The sequence below is a fragment of the Halichoeres trimaculatus genome, unplaced genomic scaffold (assembly GCF_033239565.1).
Source record: "Halichoeres trimaculatus isolate MK-OKI-2021-1 unplaced genomic scaffold, fHalTri1.1 fHalTri1_scaffold_3, whole genome shotgun sequence".
Lineage (NCBI taxonomy): Eukaryota > Metazoa > Chordata > Actinopteri > Labriformes > Labridae > Halichoeres > Halichoeres trimaculatus.
Window position 1 is genome coordinate 21,099,796 of NW_027437181.1, and position 20,220 is coordinate 21,120,015.

At 39.0% G+C, this 20,220-nt stretch overlaps 1 protein-coding gene across 4 annotated transcripts in view; it reads right to left on the bottom strand.

The window, feature by feature from the left end:
* Positions 1-18,313, bottom strand: part of sall1a (spalt-like transcription factor 1a) — a 148,018-nt gene extending 129,705 nt beyond the window's left edge. For all 4 annotated transcript variants that reach the window (XM_074666554.1, XM_074666552.1, XM_074666553.1 and 1 more), the window contains exons 1-2: positions 18,067-18,313; positions 12,259-12,392 (exon numbers count right to left, since the gene is read on the bottom strand). The gene's annotated coding sequence lies outside the window, so the exon portion shown is untranslated. The remainder of the gene's footprint in view (positions 1-12,258; positions 12,393-18,066) is intronic.
* Positions 18,314-20,220: the final 1,907 nt, after the last annotated feature.

A 20,220-nucleotide genomic window follows, 5' to 3' on the forward strand; every position in this document is an offset into this window, starting at 1 on the left:
TGAAATATAGCTGTAATGCTAACGTTATGGCATGACTAATTCATAACGCTAAATATAAGATTACACATTACCGGTTAATATCAAAGAAATATAAGTACCACAAAGGATATCATGAGGTAAGAACCCCATGAAGCTTTATTTATCAAAGATAAAGTTAAAAAAGAAAACATTTGTTTACCTCCTATCACAACTTTTCTGTGTCCGCTGGGATAACCACCCGTTAGAAAAAGCTAAAGTTGACCTCTTTTTACTTCTGTTGTGTCGCAGCATTTGCACTTGTGTTGTGGCTTTTGCAAATCGTCAGACACCTACTAGTCATACTCTATCAACTCAGCACACTTGGAACCCAAGGAAAAGCGATATCAAAAAAAAAAAAAAAACACCACCAGGATCTTTTTACCATCCATAGCTTTGGCAGATAGAAAACAGGTAAGTTTTATGTGATCTGTACTCCCTGTTAGAACAAATGTATTAGCTGCCGGTGTGGACTTTGACACGGCACCTATTTTCCTTCAGATTTGAATCTGACACTGCCTGTTTTCATTTTTGTGAGCAGTCCTTGGGCTTTCACACTTTGGTATTGTTTTATTTTTAAGTGATAATGACTGATGAGGTTGCTATGAAAGTTAGCATGTTAGTGAATCACCGTGTTTAAAGAGAAAAGCAAAGAACATGTTTGCAAAGAATGTTTTGCTCTAAATCTATAAAGGCCACATATCAATCAGTCTTAATGAGTGTTGTATTCTGATCCACAGACAGCTTCCATTTGGACAACATGCTGCCCGCTGGAATCAACATAGTCTTGGAAGAGCCACTTCTGTTCATGGAGTTTTGACTCTGACTTAGTCTTACAAAACCGCTCTGTTATTAAGGCCTGGAAAAAGCTGCAATGGGTGAGGGAAAAGGGGAAAAAAAAAAATCTGAAAACAATTAAATACAAACCGCGTTTGTAGTTGGAAAGGAGTGGCACTTGTATTTCAATACCAGACGACCTATGGGATGCCACGGAAGTGCCATTAAAAAGAGAAAGGATGCGTGAACAGCTGTTTTCTGTGACGGCTCACAATGCTTAACCATGATTTCCTTCTGTAAGACTGGGTCAGGATTACCGCAACCCCCCGGCAGCCTGCTCAACTTCTTCCTCACATGGTGCACACATGATGGAGAAGACGGTGTACTTACATCTGTGTTTCCAGAAACTGAGAGACAATGCCATTAAAAATAACCCATAAAAACATGAATGAAGGAATGAATGTGTGTCTGTGTGTGCATAAGTGCACTGTTGGATATGTGAGTGCTAGAAATTGACACTACAGCATGACCAAACTAGTGTGGAGCAGAATTCTTCGAAAATACTTATGTAGCTTTCTCAAAGGAGGACAAAAGGGACAAGAAAAAGTCTGGTCTGGGAAGACATGGACATTGAAAAACTGACCTGCCATGCAAAAACCAAAAAGATGAGAAGGAGGGAAAAAGAGAGGGACTGCTGGAAGAATGTGATTAAGTCTGTTTATGGAGTCCTATCACTGACACACAAGAGCAGGACCACCTGCAGTCTGGAAGTCATTACGCTGGGGTCACGGGATATCCTACATGTAAACTCTGAGTCACTTCACCTCAAATTGGGTGTAAAGATCCCATTTCCTCCCATCGACAAACTGAACCACCTGCAGGGTGATAGGATATGATGTCGTTGAGGTCTAGAGCCTCCATTGCTATTCTATCTATACCGCTACAACAGAAGAGGCCTGTAAGCTAATCTTACAGGCTGAAGATGTTACTTGTTTACAAAGAGTTTATCAAGTTCCAATTTTTAGTTTACATGTAAAATACATTCCACAATATACTCCTTATTTATCAGATTAATAATATCATATATGTTTGATTACAGATGTTAATTAGTTACTGCATTTAAAATTCAAATGACCATCAAAGCACTGATATTGGCCAACACAACCTTTCTGCACGCAGAAAGAGTAGCAGAGTGACACTTTCACAATAGTCTGACGTTGAACAAAGGGAAACAGCCACATATTTGTTGTGTACACTTTTCACCCATTTCTTGACTGGAAGGCAGATGAGCCGCTGGTGTGTTGAATTAGATTGATGCATCCCCTCCGTCTGACAGTTCTGAATCATGGCTCTAGCCACACACACCAGCAGCAGCTCTGGAATGTCTGATAAAATGATATTAATTCCACACATTAATGAGATTAATGAATCAGTTCAGCTCAAAGTAGAGAAACCAGCTTTTCTTTTTGTCTGGCCCTGAAATAATAACACAAAGGTAATTATAGTGCATCCATCAATCTGCTGCCGGACAGTCTAATTATCTGGGCATTTCTGAAGTGCTCTCACTTCTTCGCACCCATTTGTATTGTGTGATATGTTATTTTTTCATTAATGGAGAGCTCATCTGCCGCTCCCCCTGCATGTAACAGTGACTGCCTGTCAGCGGCTGCAACAGCTATGATTGAGAGTTGAGGGTGTGAAGATTGAGAGATCCAAAATTTCCATGATGGATGAAGATGTCATACTGCTAAGAGGTACACATCATCGGCTCAACGTGCATCTTGACAAAGTGCTCTTATCCTCCAAAAGGAATAATGAGGATACTGACAGCACATCCACTATAATCAATGACTTTTGAATGAATAATCAACTCCACTAATTGAACAAAGAATTTCTTCTTGGATTTAAGCGCTCAGAAAAAACCTACAATAGCCTCATCCTGACTTTGTCTTGTCGCTGTGTTATTGCCCAGTCTGCTAACCTACATCAGTAAGAAAGTTCCCCTTTTATTCTCTTTTGGATGTTTAGATGCTAGATACTATTTATAATGCAGAATTATTAGTGATTTCAAATTTTTGATTTGAGCATAATAAATAGACACGCTGCTCAAGTCAAAATATATTGCAGTAAGTAAAAAAGGTTATTTTAGGTTAAAAAGCAAAGCTGAAGCCATGCTGCCCTCACATTATTTGTGGCGAATTTAGTGGCAAAAAAAATGCTTTGGCCTTTGTTTTCGCTTCAAGAAAAACATATTGCAAAAGTAGCTAGTGTGTTGAACCTGAAGAAAAGCAGACTGAAGAAGGTGTTATAACTGAGATGGTCTCTGAGAGATATTCTCTCAACTCAGAAAAATGATACTGCATACAACACATTCTCATGTCCTGGAGAGCTCATTATTACAGTTTAAGGCTATCAAGTTTTGTCACTAGATTAGGTAAAATATTTTGAATTGCAAAACTGCTTAAAAAAATTAAAACTGGCAGAAAATCTGAACATTGGAAAGAATATTCTGACATTCCCAAGAATTTTAAGATGGAATATTCACATCAAAATACTTTTTATTATTATTTTTTTTTGCTGATTGTGCAACAGTACAAGACAGAGACATAGATAGATGAAAGGGGTGTGAAGTGATGATGGCAGTAAAAGTTGTGGCAATAATGCAAACAATGTTAATAATGTTAATAATGTTAATAATAATAATAATAATAATAATAATAATAATAATAATAATAATAATAATAATAATTACAGCACTTTTAGAAAAAAATGTGATAAAAATACTGACGGCTAATAATGAAATGGTATTAAAATATTATTTTTACTACTAAAACTACTTATAACAACTAAAAAAGTGCAGTACAGTAACAGAATAGTACACAAAAAGTAAAGTCAAGAAATTAATAAATGGATAAATGATTAAACTACAAATGTTAATAATCACTTTCTTGGAGAGGAAAGGAGAAAGAAGTGACTGGAGAAGCAAATCTCAGGTTTATATGTATTATGTTAAAATATATCATATAATATTATATCACATTACATTACATTAAATGACATCATGTCACGTCAAGTCAAGTCATACCATGACACATCATATTCTATCATATCATAATAAATTGAGGTTTCCCCCAAATCTCCATCTCCCCGCCACCAGACACCCCAGACTGTGTGCAGTACCGCCCCCTGCCATTTATCTATACCTGTGAATGTTTTGTTTTTTTTGTGTTTTTTTCCTGTCTTTTCCTTTTTCCAAGTGAATACATGTGGTGCAATAAAAACAGGAAAGGAGGTTGACATGTGCGTTTCCGTTTTGTTTTTTCCCCTTAAGTATAAGATTGTTTGTTTTATGTATGTCTTTTTCTAAACTGGTGTGAAGTGTGTTCAAAAGGGGGATGTGCCACGTAAAACACTCCAGGGCACAAATCAGAAGGAAAATAATTCCTAAGTTGGACAACAGCTCACAAAAGAAAAAAGCTTGAGACCCCTCCTTGTTTCTGAACAAGCAGCTGCACAAACCTTTACCAAAACTCTGCCGTTTTCAAACAAACTCTTCAGCTCCATCATCTTGGCTGTAATGGATTTCCAAAACAATAATAATTACATGAGCTGACCAGAGCGGAACAAGGTTTGGCTTAGCCTGCCCTCCATCCCAACTAATTGTGAATCATACGAAGAGCCACTTCCTGGAGCTTCCTCACTAATGGTTACAGACAATTGACATTTCAGAGCAAATGAAATGTCCCACAGCTGTCCAAGTAACCAGTTTTATATCCCCTTCTAGTTTTTTCTTTTCTCATTTAAACACCAGGAGACCCAGAGACCATCCCCTCGGAAGTGTCACACAAAGGCTCAACTGTTAACCCGCGGTTTATATCCGTTTCTCAGGGTAACCGTGTTCCAAGACACCTGAACAAACTATTACTCTAAAGAAGATCTATTTAGTTCGTCTTGGTTTCCATTAGCTCAAAAAATGGATCCATAAATGCCTTTAAAAGCCTTTATATGCCAAGCACACCACAAATCATTTGACAGACAATGTTATGATGTGTCTCTGTGAAGGGACTGGCTCGAGGGCAGAGTCACCCTGTCTGATAAACACTCCCGTGGCTCTCTCTTGCTGTAGCCTATGGGGGAGTGAATGGTAAAATGTACAAGCTGTGCTTGGGTTACAGCTGTAGAGCCAACACCAGACAGGTTAATGGTCATATCATAGAGTTGCTTCTCTTTAATTTCAATAAACTCATTACATTTTGAGACAAGTCATTCTGCTTGCCTCAAATGTCTGGTAAATGGCTCATAAATGTCTGATTCTTTTTATAAACACTGGGGTCAGTTACTTATCATGCCTGGCGGAGGCAAACTTACTTTAAAGTGGTTCTCGTCTTTGTTTTTGCACTGAGGCAGCACACATGACAGTAAAATAAACAAAAGAAGAAGAGTGTAAAACAAGACACAGGCCTCATCCAGTCAATGTCAGAGAGACCCTTAAATGAGCACATCCACAAAACATGATATGTTTCAAATATAACTCTCAGCACTGGCTTCTTGTCCAACAGCTGTCTATGCAAAAACAAAAAACATTGCGGTCTAAAATGCAAACGCATCCCACTGAGCTGTGTGAAACCAAATCCAGACAACAGATCAAAGTCATTTAAGAGACACTTAAATTCTAACTAACAGTCACTTAGCCCCATGTAACTATTGGTCCAGGAACAATCCCTGTGATTTAGGGAGAAAAAACAGCCAAGAATTGAGTATTATGTTGCACTTTCTGCTTGCCTTTCTAGTCAGCAAGTTGTATTGGTTGGGTAACTTGTCAGCCCTGCATTTGGGTTGGAGCACATGAGAAAACATGCACATCAGTGTTCAAGTGTTCACCTCAAGTGTTGTGGGAGTGACGGTCATGAAGCAATGACATCCTAGCTGGTAGTCTCTCACATAGGTTGATGCTGTAGCAGTAATTGAAGAGATGACTAGTGACAAAACCAGGCAACCACAGGAAAATGATATGAAAGTAAGAGCACGACCTCATAGGCAACATGAACTCTTCAGGCAGTATTTCAACTGCCCAAGCGGAGCCAGTGAAAACTGAAATAATCTGGCCTGGAGTCCATCTGACATGCATTTAGACAAGTAATTAGGGCTGCAGCTATCGAATATTTTAGTATTCAAGTATTCTACTGAAAATCCCATCGATTAATCGAGTAATCGGATAACATACATTTTTGTTTACATAAAGAGCAGTTATTTTTCAAATGATTTTTTTTCTCTTTAAGAAATATAATTTTCTGATACAGCATGTCAATAAGAGCACTAACTTTGGCATCTCCAACATTTATAAACACACTTTGACACATTTTTTGTGCCTTGTACATCTCATCAAATGTTGCGGACCCAAATGGCACCCGTTTTGTAGAATTACCCATTAGTCTCCAAACTCCAGAAAAGAAAGTTACTGATTAGGTTCATCTTGTCTTCTTAAAAACATAAATGTTTTAGTGTTCTTTTTTTAAGACAAAAAGGTAACCATACCTTTTTGTCTTTAAAAAGAACACTAAAACACTCCAGAAAAGAAGCTAGATTTGTTGCTAGTTGCTATTTTGTATAAGAGGTAGCTTGGGGGTCTGAAAACTCTCTTAACATGGCCTCAGCTCTATTTGAAATACCACTGTTTGATCTTTTTTAAAATTAAACGATTCCTCAAGGCGGAGAAAATTACTTGAGTATTTTTTGTAATCGAGTACCTCGAATCATTCGAGGAATCGTTTCAGCTCTACAAGTAATAATGTAAAGTCGAGCTAATGATTCATTCAACCAGTAACTCTGGTACCAACTAGTGAGGATAAGGATTGTTAAGTCGACTAAATGCATACGTCCTTGGCCCGAACAGAAGCAGCTGGGTTCAGTTCTCACCACATCCCTGTGTGTCACCTTGTCCCTCCTCTGCCTTTCCTGTTTCTATTAAGCTCTCTGTAATGAATTGAGATACAAAAACCAGCCCAAAACATGATCTAGAAAATAAAAGATACAAATGTTTCAAAATCTCAAAATGACAAAATACAGCATCAAATATTATTTCGAGGTAAAAGGGGACTTAATGTGGTCAGTGCAGTTAAAACAAACAAGTCTTTGTGAATTATTCTGCACATAGTGCTTTGGCTCCTCCAATGTTACTTTTCAACACAATGTATTGTAGACTTTACTTAAAAACTGATCAATTAAAAAAACATACAAATTATAATGTGCTACATTAAAAGGACACAAATTAGAAAAGACACCCAGTAACAAACTTCTCTTCTTCTTTTCATCACACATGCAAAAGTTTTAACATAAGCAGCACAGTCCCAGTAATGTGACAGTCCCAAAAAGCCCGTTACCTATGCCTAAACTGTGAACAGAGGATGAAGAATTGCACTTCCTTTACTCCAACATGAAGAATCCTCTTACCCAAGAGTATAGCATCTTTAGGTTGAGTTATTTGCTGCAGTGTCTGATAGATCACCTCCCCAGCTTGACTGGTGTGGTTTGAGGCGGTTTCATTTTCCAGGCCCTCTCAAAAGTTATCTAAATGGATTGTACAATAATCTGTTGTGCCCTGAAACCACACAGAAAATAATTATTCTGTGTTCAAATGTTTGACAGGAAAAATTAGTAACAATCACCACGAGAGCAGGTGTTTTTCTTCTTCCTTCTCCCCTCCCTCCATGAGTGCCCGCAGCTGAAAAGGTTGTGTACAAGGCTAGTATTGATTCTGAAACCATTTGACAAAGAATAAATAAGACGGGAGGGAAGGGAGGCCTTAGCCATGAGCTTTTTGATCAATCAACATGTCACAGCTGGAACTAAATTCAATTCTTATTTATCAAAATCCCCTGCTTGGTTAAAATGCTATGCAACGATGCTTTGCACAGCCCTTAATAGTCTTTGAAGCAACAAGCATCACTGTCACTGGCATAGATTTCATGACGGAAATACTTTGCTGTTAAATCTTTATCATGTGAAGACAATAAATTCATTTGAATTGCATGAGAAACATTGAGCTTTGTATTCGTTCGAGAGATCGCCACTGCTTTCACAAGGGTTGAGCTTAAATTGCATTCATGTCAAGCAGCTATTACCTTCTCTTCTGACACACACCCAATAATTTCATTCAACCTTCATGTATGTTCATAGAACACAGATCAGAGGTCAGGATGGAACTTGTGATTTTACAACAATACAGTCTGATGAACGCTGAACACCCACAGCACTTTCAGTCAAACACCCTAATTAAGAAAACTATTTTCAGTCATCTACCCATGAAGACAAATAAAGCTTCACTTGACTTATGTTGTTACTTAAGGAAAATAGAAAAGAGCTGTTCAACAATCCACCCTCTTATCCACCTTTGATCCAGCTCTGTTCTTTCATACACCTCAGCTCCACCCTTGCTGCTCTTTTTGCCATTGGCACTGTAATATTTCTTGAGTCCAAGGCCAGTATAGGATTGGGGTTAAGAAGGGATGAAACACACTTTGACATGTCTGCCGTATATCACAAGGTTAACACTGACAAACACATCTGTGGGCAATTTGAACTCAAAGAAGTAACCGCAGCAATTGGAGGACAATCACAGAGATAAGAATGAAAGAACAGGTTGAGTTGAAAAGGTGGATCCTAAGAAATCCTGAATATAAACTTTGAACTGAGACCTATTTTGATATTAACATTAGATATTATACATTTCCCTTTTTAAATCTTTTCCAAATGAATATATTGTTTTATGCCCATACATAAGACAGCAGTTTACTACTACCTTGTGTGTTGCTGTTGTGTTACTATAGGCTCCCATAATATGTGATTAGAACTAACAGCAATAACTGTGAAGAGACAGCATAGGCCAAAAGGAAGGCAGGAAAAAATATCTGGCTGACATTTCAAATTAATTTCTTCATAGGGAAATATTTATCTTGGAAATTGATTTTGCTAATATCACCTCTTGGCTACGAGAAAATAAAAAATCGTTTGAGGAAAGGTGCCTTAGTGAAAAACTAATTTTATAACAGAGTCGGTCATGAATGAAAGCTCATTCCTGAATGGATAAATAATCAATCTGAAATGCTTATGACAATTAACAGTAAGGGGTGCAATACTGGCTGGGTGTTTTGACAGCTTAGATTTGGATTAAACCTAGCTTAATAGGATAATTTTTCTTACAAAAGGTACTTCTTCAAACCAGGGCAATCAGTTATTATGAATTATACATGCATTGAATTAAGTGTCTAATGTCATTAATATGTCTCATTAGTTTGCATTGAGTGCAGGATATTTTTCTCTGTGTGACTCCCCCATCAAAGGAGAAGGGGGGTGGGGGGCACTGAGGGGGTTGTTGGCAGACAGGAGGAGAATAACAGTATTTGCATTGAGCAAAGAAGCCATTGTGTCAATGTCAAATGGGGTGTTTTGTAATGCCTCTCTCTGTTGCTGGAAAGCATGAGCTTTATTCATTTCAAATATTTTCTGTGATGCATTAGTGTCAGGACGTGTCGGTTCCATTTCTCAGGGACGACCAGAAGCCTGACAGCCCAGGCGGATGTGTAAATACAACAGAAAACACTTAACTATGAGATCATCTGAACTGGGTTATTAATCTTGCTTTTTAAAGGGCCTATGTGGCCTGACTCCATGTATGTTCCTCACAGACTGGTGTTGCTATATTCTGAACCATGATATCTACCAGAAAAAAAAGTCCATTAAGGAGATGGATGTATTTCGGGGACGTCTGGAAACAAAAGGATCACACAAGTGCTGATTGGCTGGGTTAAGGGTTATAGAAACAAATACAATGGGGGCTTTTGTTTGGATGGAATACCAGAATGGCTGTTGCTGTAACCCACACATCTTACAAGCTGATGAGTGAATCCTCACCCTGTGGAAGACTGTGAAGGAAAACCGACTATGGCTCGGAGTAGCCAGAGGTTTTAATACTATACTTCAAATAAGTGTTGTTATTCTGAGCCTACCCCCCTTACAGAAGGAGACAGACTCACATTAATACAGTTATACACATTGACACTTGTGGAAAACATATTATGAAGTGGTATTTTATTCCAGGTCATGTCCCTCTGAAATAGATGGTCCCTGTCCTATTTATTCAGGGCACATCCTCAACATAACAACAGCTACTAAGCATGTATTTCAATGCATAAAACACTGATGCCTCACATAAAAATGAATCATAGCTACCAAAATTGCAGACTACTTTTAAAGCACAATTTGCTATTGTTTTATCCAAAATGTATTCATAACAACTCTCTAAGGTCCATCTTTGCGTGTTCAGCAGCACAAGCCTAGGCACATATTGGGCATACTTGTACACAGTACTTCAGACTTGCAGTGACCCATATATCATCTCAGGTAGTGCCAAATCCACAAAGACATATTCCTGCAATAAAGACACACGTGCTAAACCATAACAAGTGCATGTCCTTTTGTGGATCCCTAGAGAGCCAAAAGCTGGAAGATCTGCAGAAAAGCATCCAGAAATACAAGCAAGACTTTTGCTAATCTATTGATTCTTCATCCTATACCAAAGGCAGGCAAGAGGTGGTCATGCAAAGGACATGAGGCTTCTTATAAGGAGACACAGCAAACTTGCCCCTGTTGAATTCAATCCAGGTATACTTCAATTAATTAGAACTAAATAAATAATGTGCAAGGAGCCTATTTGGAGGTTTTATTCTCGAGACATAAAAGCCATTAATTATCAGGGTCAATGTGAGGGAGGGAGATAACAGAGCGCAAGGGTGCATGAAAAACAGGTAGGATTCTGGATGTCAATTACACTGGAAAACTTTACTCATGTATATCAAAAGGAAGTCAAAACAGCTTATTCGTTTTTGCTATGAAATTTTGTAGACATTGTAATGCACAAATGCAACAAATAAAGTCTGCAACATTGTTGTGAAATTACTCTTCCTTGTTTTTGAGTGTCCTGGGAGGCAGGTGAAGTCTGCCCTTATTACCAATGTCAGAGATTCGATTAAGCACGAGGAAAGCAAATGATCCCAATGAACTAATGATTAATCCGGCAGGTCTATTTACTAATGTACCAGAATGCATTAGAGGCATAAGTTAATGGGGACAGGACATCAATTCAAATACAAATGAACCACATTTGCATTGGACGCTTATTGACTGGTGTAACAAAACGAATTACAAAAGGTAATCTACTTATAAACCTTTGAGACGGATGAAACATGATTCCCAACATATCTACGATCCAACTCGGACCCAGTCTTGCCTCCGGAAATGACAGCATCAATACAAACAGATTGACTGGTCCACCATCAAAATAAAACATCCGTTCAATTTAAAGGAGGGCTGGAAATAATTAACCTGATTTCCAGCCAGTGCAAGGAGATAACAGTTTACTCTAACAGGTAGAGACAACTTTACTCTGTGGTTGAACATGTCAGAACTGCCTCAAGACATTTTGAATTCATTCTTTCAAGATTCAGTCAATCAGGGCACCTGTCAGCTGGTTAGGTTGTGCACCCCAGATACAGAGGCTAGTCCCCAAGCAGACAACACAGGTTTGTCAGTCCATACTTTATTGCCTCGTTTCCCACTCTAGCCACTGCTCTATACTGTATTCATCCTCTCTGAATAAAGGCAGAAAAGTGAGAAAATCTAATTCAAAAAAGGACAAACATATTGTGAGTCAATAACTTGTGTGTACTGCAGAGTTGTGACAACTATCATCCCTATTAGAGGCAGAAATGTTCCCACACTCTTCTCTGCCAGGAAAAGAGCAGTGTGGGGGATCGTCAGACCCTGCCAGAGGCGACAGTGCTATAGCACTCCAGAAATGGCTTCAGCCAAGTCTACGGCCATCCCAAGGGGTACGTAAAAAAAATAAAAAAATAAAAATACTCCTCCCGCTTTGTGGATGAAAGGCCCAGACTTAATCCTCGCTTTGTTCTTGTACATAGATGAACATGAAAGCCCACTTCTGTGGATTGCTTCTCTCTGGGCCCTTGGGCACAGAGCTGGACCCCGAGCACCGTCTTATCAATAATACTGCACTCTTAACTACGGGCTTTAACTGGTGGAAAATATTCCACAATTTGACGGAAATCTATCCATCCCCTCTTCCCAGCGGTAATGACACTTTTGCTAGCTTGTCTAATACCATCTAGTAAGTGATTTTTGTAAGGGGAGGAGGGGGGTTTAAAGCGAGAAAAGCAGCAGTTCTATTTGATGTTTCGATCTGAGATTGATCTCAGAGGAAAGACTCACATTCTGAAAGTGGGATTATTGGCTTCACTGGCTCTCCTCAGATGTCAAAGATCTTTGAACAGCCTTGTAAAGTGCACTACTTCCAGGCTGCTGCTGAACTGCTTATGAACTCATCAAAAGAGCACCTGTCTCCATATTAATGAGGCACCATGCACTTGACAAGGGTCCTCTTCCCACACATACCTGTCCCCTTGAGAACCTCGCCGCTTTTCCTGGAAACCGCAGAACAAAAGTGCTTCTCATTCTGGAGCTGGTGTCTCCTCAAATCCAAACTCTGAAGCAAACTCCACTGATCCTCTGAGGTGCTGGGTGCCACACTGAAAGCAGAGAGAACACAAACCATGATCAGAGGATGACTGTGTGGATGTTTTAAAACTACTAAGCTACAAAACACTGTAGCATCAAATGTTTGCAAAGGTGTTGCTGATTGCTCAACATTTAAAGGTCTGTTTGTTGCTGTACAGTTTTTACAAGATATTCACTTCAACTCACGCAGGGTTAAAATCATAATGAAAGCAAAATTTTAAGCATTTGCGGTTGATTCTCGCTCAGTGGCACTCACTCATTGAGATAAATATCAAATCCTGTCACCATCTCCATAAATACACAGGCTTTTTGTAAGTGTTGCTTAAGTTAACACCCTCTGAAATGTGGACTGTAGCACAGCGTGTAGTGTAGTGTGGGGGCTGCAGCATGGCTGAACTGTAATTGATAATGTAAAGGCAGATGGGGGTCTCTAGGGAGACAGAAAGAATCCAAGCAGATGGCCAAATTGCCGCTTATTTATGTGGAGCAGAGGGCTCAGCCCCTTCGCCCGCATGGTATGATGGATCATTATAGCCCTCGGTGCATAAACACCAATATGCTTTTAAATCTGGACAACAGAGCTGAAGAAAGCCAACGAGCAAAAGTGCTGTATTTTAAATCTGGTGTCAGAGGCATGGAGGGGGTGGGAGGTTTGGGTTATGGTAAACAACCTATGCTACAATGAATTCAACTGCACACCAGCCGCTCACACCTTACACTGTCTATCTCTCTCACAGTGTGTAAGAGGTTTGTTCAATCTGTGCTGAATGCTGGTGTGTTCACTGAGGCACCAGTTAAGAGAAAAGAGTAAAACATAGAGTGTTCCTTCTTCAGTAACACACTTCCAGATTTGGAGAAAGCAAGTGAAATACACTCAGATATGGACGCACACACACACACACACACACACACACACACACACACACACACACACACACACACACACACACACACACACACACACACACACACACACACACACACACACAAGCTTTGCTCAGAGTGTTTTGATGACACACACTGTCATTATCTTCGATCAGCTGTTCTTTGTGCAGACACAGACAGATTGGTTAATATGGTTGAGGCCCCTTTGATCCCACCCGGCCCCTGGGTTAACTCTATTAATGTCACCATGGACAACCTATTTCATATTTACTAAGCCTGTTTCATCTCCCCATGCAGTAATTGGTCTCCTAATGTGAGAGCACTGATGTGAAGGCCATCCATTGGACTGAAATTACACAGCATTCTCTACCTCCTTCTCATAAAGACACTTCAATACTAACCAGCTTTTCACTGCTGGGGATTGTAGCTCTGAGCAATGGTTCAAAATCATTTGTACTGGAGTGTCCATCTGTGGTTAAAAATTATATATATATATATATATATATATATATATATATATATATATATATATAGATAGATAGATAGATAGATAGATAGATAGATAGATAGATAGATAGATAGATAGATAGATAGATAGATAGATAGATAGATAGATGCATATGCAGAAGTCTTAACTGCATTGTAAACTTCCTGAATGGTTAAATAGAGGTGGCAAAAAGTTCTTAAAGATAAAACTGGAAACAGGACGGACACCATTAATTAGGACAGTAAAATGTTTGGTGAGACAGTCATGATTGGGTTAAAGAACCTGATCACTGAATAGAAACCTAAATGTGTCACTGAGAAAGGAATGTATAACACCTTTCCAGGCCTCACATACTTTACCTTCCAGAGTAACACCAGCGAATATTAATATTTGCTTTTCATTTCAAGTAGCAATGGTACTCTGTTCAGGGTGAGTGAAAGAGGGAGGAGAGTGTGTGTGGCAAATGAGGCTTTCAGACAGGATATTATAGTGACTTCAGGTCAATGAAATAGAAGTCTACTGTGACTGAAGACATTTTGAACAGAAGAGGAGTAAAAATGAATCTGTATGTGGGTCACCTATTGCAAGGCCTCATTAGACCTGAGTTTGAAGTACAGGTTTTTTTTTTTTTAACATGAGACAAAAATTGACAGAAGATTTGAAAGTCACCCTTGCACATTAACTTCCACTCAGTGTCATTCCTGCAGAAAGCAGTGGCACTATCGTTTTGTGAAGCGCATGCTCGCACTTCTCATCCCAGTGAGAATAATCACAGTGTCAAAGAGATCTCACATTGTGAATGCACTTTGTGATCTCAGTAGAGAAGTTCAACCTGAAACTGAAACCTGACTGTAAGATTGTACATCCCCTGAATGCACTTTCTGTCTTACAATCTTGTTGTGCTGTTTTAATTCTGCCTGATATAATACGCTACAGCAGGGATGTCAAACTCGTGCCATGGAGGGCCAAGAGGCTGCAGGTTTTACTTCCAACCAAACACTACACCAGCTGATTCCACTGATTACCTCACCTTCAAGCAGAGAGCAGAGACTAATCAGTGCAACCAGCTGGTGAAGTTCTTGGTTGGATAGAAAACCTGCAGCCTCTTGGCCCTCCATGGCACGAGTTTGACATCCCTGCGCTACAGGGTCATTATAACAAGCCACCTCTGTACCTTTTACAGCCAATCCCAGCTGGCCAAGATAGCATAAAGGTAGGAGACAATCATACAACTTATGATACTCATACTGTGAGGAATTTTTGGTCAACTGGCTTTAACAATTACAGCGATTTCATGTGTTGAAAGTAATATCCAAGTAAAAATGTCATGTTTTCCAAAGAAACACAGGATATTTATTCTTTATTATGTGTGTAACAGTTCAGAAAATTATTGGTTCCCTAAATAAGGACCAGAAGTGAATAAATCCTACACATAAAATTATTCCTCTGTGTCTTGAGCAATTGATCTCTGGGGAATGAGCGCCATGCTTTGGATTTGTAAGAGAGGCTACTTGCTCTACACCTCGAAGTGAAAAGTATGATTCTGCTAAAATGGTGTCAGTCTCTGCACTCAATTTTGGTAATAACTCACTCTGAGAGTGAAAGAAAAAAATCTGGAAGCAATTTCTAGAAGTACAGCCAAGTTTTTCTTTCCCTTCAACAAAAGTTATTCTAACTATTGACCTTTCCACAACTTGAATGGCATTTCCAAGCATTCTGGGATGCCACCGCTGCTCTCAGACGGAACTTTTTAATTCTGCACGTCAGTGTTGATTTAGGCCTCATCTCTAGGGTAAAGCATTTAAACTATTACTGTACATGCACTCTGTTAGCACACTTCTTGAACACTGGACCATTCTGCTATTTCTACACTGTTAGTGAAAGATTATGTCTTGGATAAGTCTATCCTAAAAAACTTTCAGTGCCTAAGATTGAGATTTTTTTGAGCAGCAGACAGAAATGTACTCCTTTTTAACTTTCCCGTAACAACTTGTCATATTTTGTTCAACCTAAATTTCAATTACTTTTAAGTCATGTCGAAACAGAGTTTACTTATTGTCCATCCCAGATGATGCACTTTGAAAACCTACAGAGCACTCTCTCCCTTTTACACTGCTGCTCCCTTGTGGTGCATCCAGATATGATAGGCTGCTCTGACAAAGTGTAAATCTAAAGATCCCGTGTGATTAATTAGCAGCAGCAAAACAGGAAGGAGGTTGCTTTTGTTCCTATTGCAAAAGTTAATAATTAGAGGTGAACTAGCATCTAAAAATAGAAATGAAACAAAAACAGGTGTCAAGCTTGAACCAAGAAAGAGTATCACGCTATCTATTCTCCAATTACAAAGACCCTTTGAGTCACATATTTGCCTCTTGTTGTTATTCCTGACATGTCAAACAAAGACACAGAAAGTGACAGCTGTATTTTAAAAAACCTGATTGCCCAAAGCTAACTCAACACATCCAAATCACACAATCCTCAAGACTCATCGCTCAGTCATATCCTCATCCTGCTTCCTCATCAGCCTCATCCCAGCTCCTGTCTCTCACTAAAGCAATCAGGTAAATCCCACATTAACTCCAGGGGAACAACCCATTAATATTTCACTTGTTTCCAAGCCTGTTTGTGCCATATATCAATGCCCAGCCACCCCTTTCAAAGCCATACATTAGAACTATTTTCAAAATACTTCATTGTCAGCCTTTGGCAGCCTCATTACTTATTAAGATAAGAGAAAAGATGTGCAGGAGCAGTTGGTGGCTCAGCTTGCTTTAAAAGCTGCTTTCTACTGTTTCTACCTCCGCCTGCCTCCTACACCTCCTCCGTCTGCTCCTTTGTACTCGACAGTGAGCCAACATTGTCAGAAAACCTTTGGGTAGTTGTTTAGCTGAAAGTAAGTGGGATGTAAGTTTCGTATAGGGAGAAGAAAAACAAGGTTCCCATGCTGTAGAGTATTAAAATAACAGCATATGCAGCACAGTCAAGCCTTTTCAGTTTAACAAAATAAGGTTCTTCACCATACCAAGATAGCTTTGACATGAATTATGCTTGCTTGTGAGTCTTCATACACTGCAAATGTTAGAGTATTAAATGCAATACAAATTATGAAAATTATTAGTAAGAATTGGTAGTGTGTTTCAATATAAGCCAAAGTGCTGGGAAAAATAAACCAAAGAATGGCATTTGAGACTTATCAGGAGGAATAAACTGCCATCCTGCCGGAGCGACAGCAAAAGAAAGATTGCAGTGATATTACCTCATCCTCTCTGACAAAACATTGAAAAATTTAAATTGCTATGAAGGGTGTTCAAAAACTTCTACAAAAGGAAGAAAAGATCAGACAGGAAGATGTAAGAAAGGTAATCTTGCTTTATAATCCGACTTTACTGTCATTCTTCCAGCATGATAACATACCTTGGTAACTATTGAGAGAATTGCCAGTGTTTCATGGCAGGTTTACCTATCCGAACTTTTCAAAGCAGAGGCAGGCTTTATATGATAAAGTACATTTCCAACAAGGAAAGATGTACAGTTTTTCATGCCCATGCATGTCAAGTCTATTTTTAATCTCTAAAATCCATTAAAAAGGAATCCAGGCAAAGTAAAAGAAAATGTCCATGTGACATTAAATGCTATGGGGTTGACCCTGGGTGAAAAGGAAAAAGAGTGTGGCATTTATTCCCCAAGTGTCACAGCTCCAGTGGAAAGTCAGGACAAAAATAATGTCTCACTTGGTGAATATAAATACGTCATGTTATCTGGCTAGCAGTGACTGAAAACTCCACATGAACCAAAAGGTCTCTCCTCTTTTTATAACCTAACAGTTGTCTTTTCAAGAAGACCTGACAATTCTCTGTGAATACAATTTAGGCCAATTAGGAGATATAACTTATCATGACTGAATAAGCACAGGTGGGCATAATAGGACTAATTATTGCTCGTTTCTAATACGTTTTCCAAGACAGCCATGCCGTTCAGCCAGCAGGCAAAGTATCATGACCCAAGACCTGGAAGACCTAAGTGGAATTCAGCCATTAAGTAATTAATGTGATTAATTACACCTGTGCTTTTCTGCCATTACATGTCAAAATGTCTCCTGTAATCTCAGCAGCACAGTGACAAGGGCCTGTGTTAGTGCCCCCCCTCACAGACTACTACAGAGTACAAGGAGCAGCTTCCAGAAAAACTACCACAACAGGACAAAGTGGAGGGCAAAAGCAAGAAAATGAAATACTACAACCTTCTTCTGACGCTGCATACTTTGAGAGACAGGCAGTATAGTTACGACACAGGTGGCGCAGTTGGAGACGTACCATCTTGCTGAAAATGCGCTCAGTTCCCCTCATGCCGGCAGACCTGTGTGACTTCAACAGGGTTCCAGTTTTAAGTTTGCATTTCTCAGTTTTGGAACTTGTTCTCACTGATTTTGTTCTTATCTGTCGCGCTGAAAGCTTAGACATACTAAAAAAAAACCTCTCCACAGAAGACTTGTGTCTTCCATGAGGTCAGGCCAGACATCTACACGTTTGTGATGAGGATTGTTTGTCACATTGTTTACGGTCCGACTCCCAACTCCTAAAAGAGGCGACACCGCATGGGTTGTGAGCTGCACATCCGTGTAAGTGTTTGTTGTGTTTTACACGATACTAATTCTTTCTTAGATTGATTGATTTATTTATTTATTTATTTATTTATTTATTTTTTCTGGAAATGTTGTATGGCGGTTTGTTTCCTTGCTTTTGCTTTCCGCATGGACTGTTCCTACATACAAATCCCATGAAGTAGTGGTCATAGGCCTACTTAAACTAAACCAGTGAATAAATCTACAATACAACCTCTGCCAATTAACAGTATTGATTAATGTATTTGTTTGTTCGTTTGCTTGCTTGCTTGTTGTTTGTTTTGGGGGTTAGTTAATGGCACCACTGGTTAATAACCACAGACAATTTACTTATAGTTGCCATACTTAAGAAATTACTTTACCAGCTTTTCAACCAACCAACAAGTTACCCTACACCAAAGGCTTCAAGTGTGGAGCAGTAATCAGACAAAAAAAAAAAAAAAAAAAAAAAAAAAAAAAAACATTACGCTTGCTCAACTTTATGTATATGTGTGTATATGTAAACAAAGACAGGAACATTCTTCTTACTTCAACAGTAAGCTGAAGCTATGTCAATAACTTTTCTTTAACATAACAGTTAGTTTCTCCTAAAGATACTTTGGGCAGTCTGATAAATGCAGCTTCTCAAAGCCTTGGATACCACCCATAAAGGAACATTTGTGCCCTGAAACAGTAGAGCTTTCAGGCCGGTCAGTCAATATATCTTATTCTGTATTTGAATGTGACTGGGTTTCCAAGCTATTTCCTTTTGAAATTTTAAGCTAAAATCATTCAGCTAATTATTTATCTAAAACAATATTGTTAAAAAGAAATATAAAAAAAAACTATCTGATTCAGAAGTTCTCAGTAATGTTCAACAAACTTACAAGATGGTTCATTCTTCACAATTGAACTCACAGCTAACTTTAATAAAAGGATAAGTTGATTAATGGCAGAAGAAGGGCTTTATTAGTCACACCAGTCCCTCTGTGGGCTCTTCAGTGCACCTCAAGGCTTACACAGGCTGCTTGAGGGGCCAGGCAGGTACAGTACAGGGAGCATCATCTGTTCCCAAATAGATTATTTACACTGTGCCTTCATCAGACATCTTAACTCAGGCTATTAGTCATCACAGAGCAAATGACAAGCCCAGGAAACTGAGGGTTTACCGTTGAATAGTGATGAATGGAGCAGCATTTCACTGGTCATTCATCAACCAGACATCAGCTACACACTGATTCCTCATCTCTCTCTGGATGATACACCTAATACCTAATACTTAGTAGCCTACATGATGTGGGAACCAAGTTTCAAGTTATGGTTATTCTTAACCACTAATATTCAGAAACTAAACCTGGTCACTCATATCTGTTGGTGCTATGTTTATGCTACTTAATATTATCAAGCTTATTAAAGCTTTCTGTTTCACAATCGCGCTTCCAGCATTCATGACTGACCTCCATTGGTGACCAACCATTTAGTACGCTGATCTCTCTTCTTCAGTGCTTTTTCGCTAATTTTTCACAACACATCCCCAGCAAAGAGTCCATCACTTTCTCAGGAGGCACAGCAAGATATTTGGACTGTTAACACCCAAACATAAAGCTTCATTCATAAACAGGTGGTTCATGATGAACCACAAAACTCACCCTCACTTGATTCCAATCATCACAGCATGCAGGAAAACACAAGTATGCTCACCACTCGTTCAAATGTATAAATTTAGCTTGTAATTAGTTTTACTCTTTTGCTCTCTCTTATACACAGATACATGCAAGTCTGTAGAAAACCGGCAAGCACAGTCAATGTCAATCAAAAGAAAGAGAGAAAAGGATGTTTTTAAAGTCATATTGATAGGTCTGGCAGA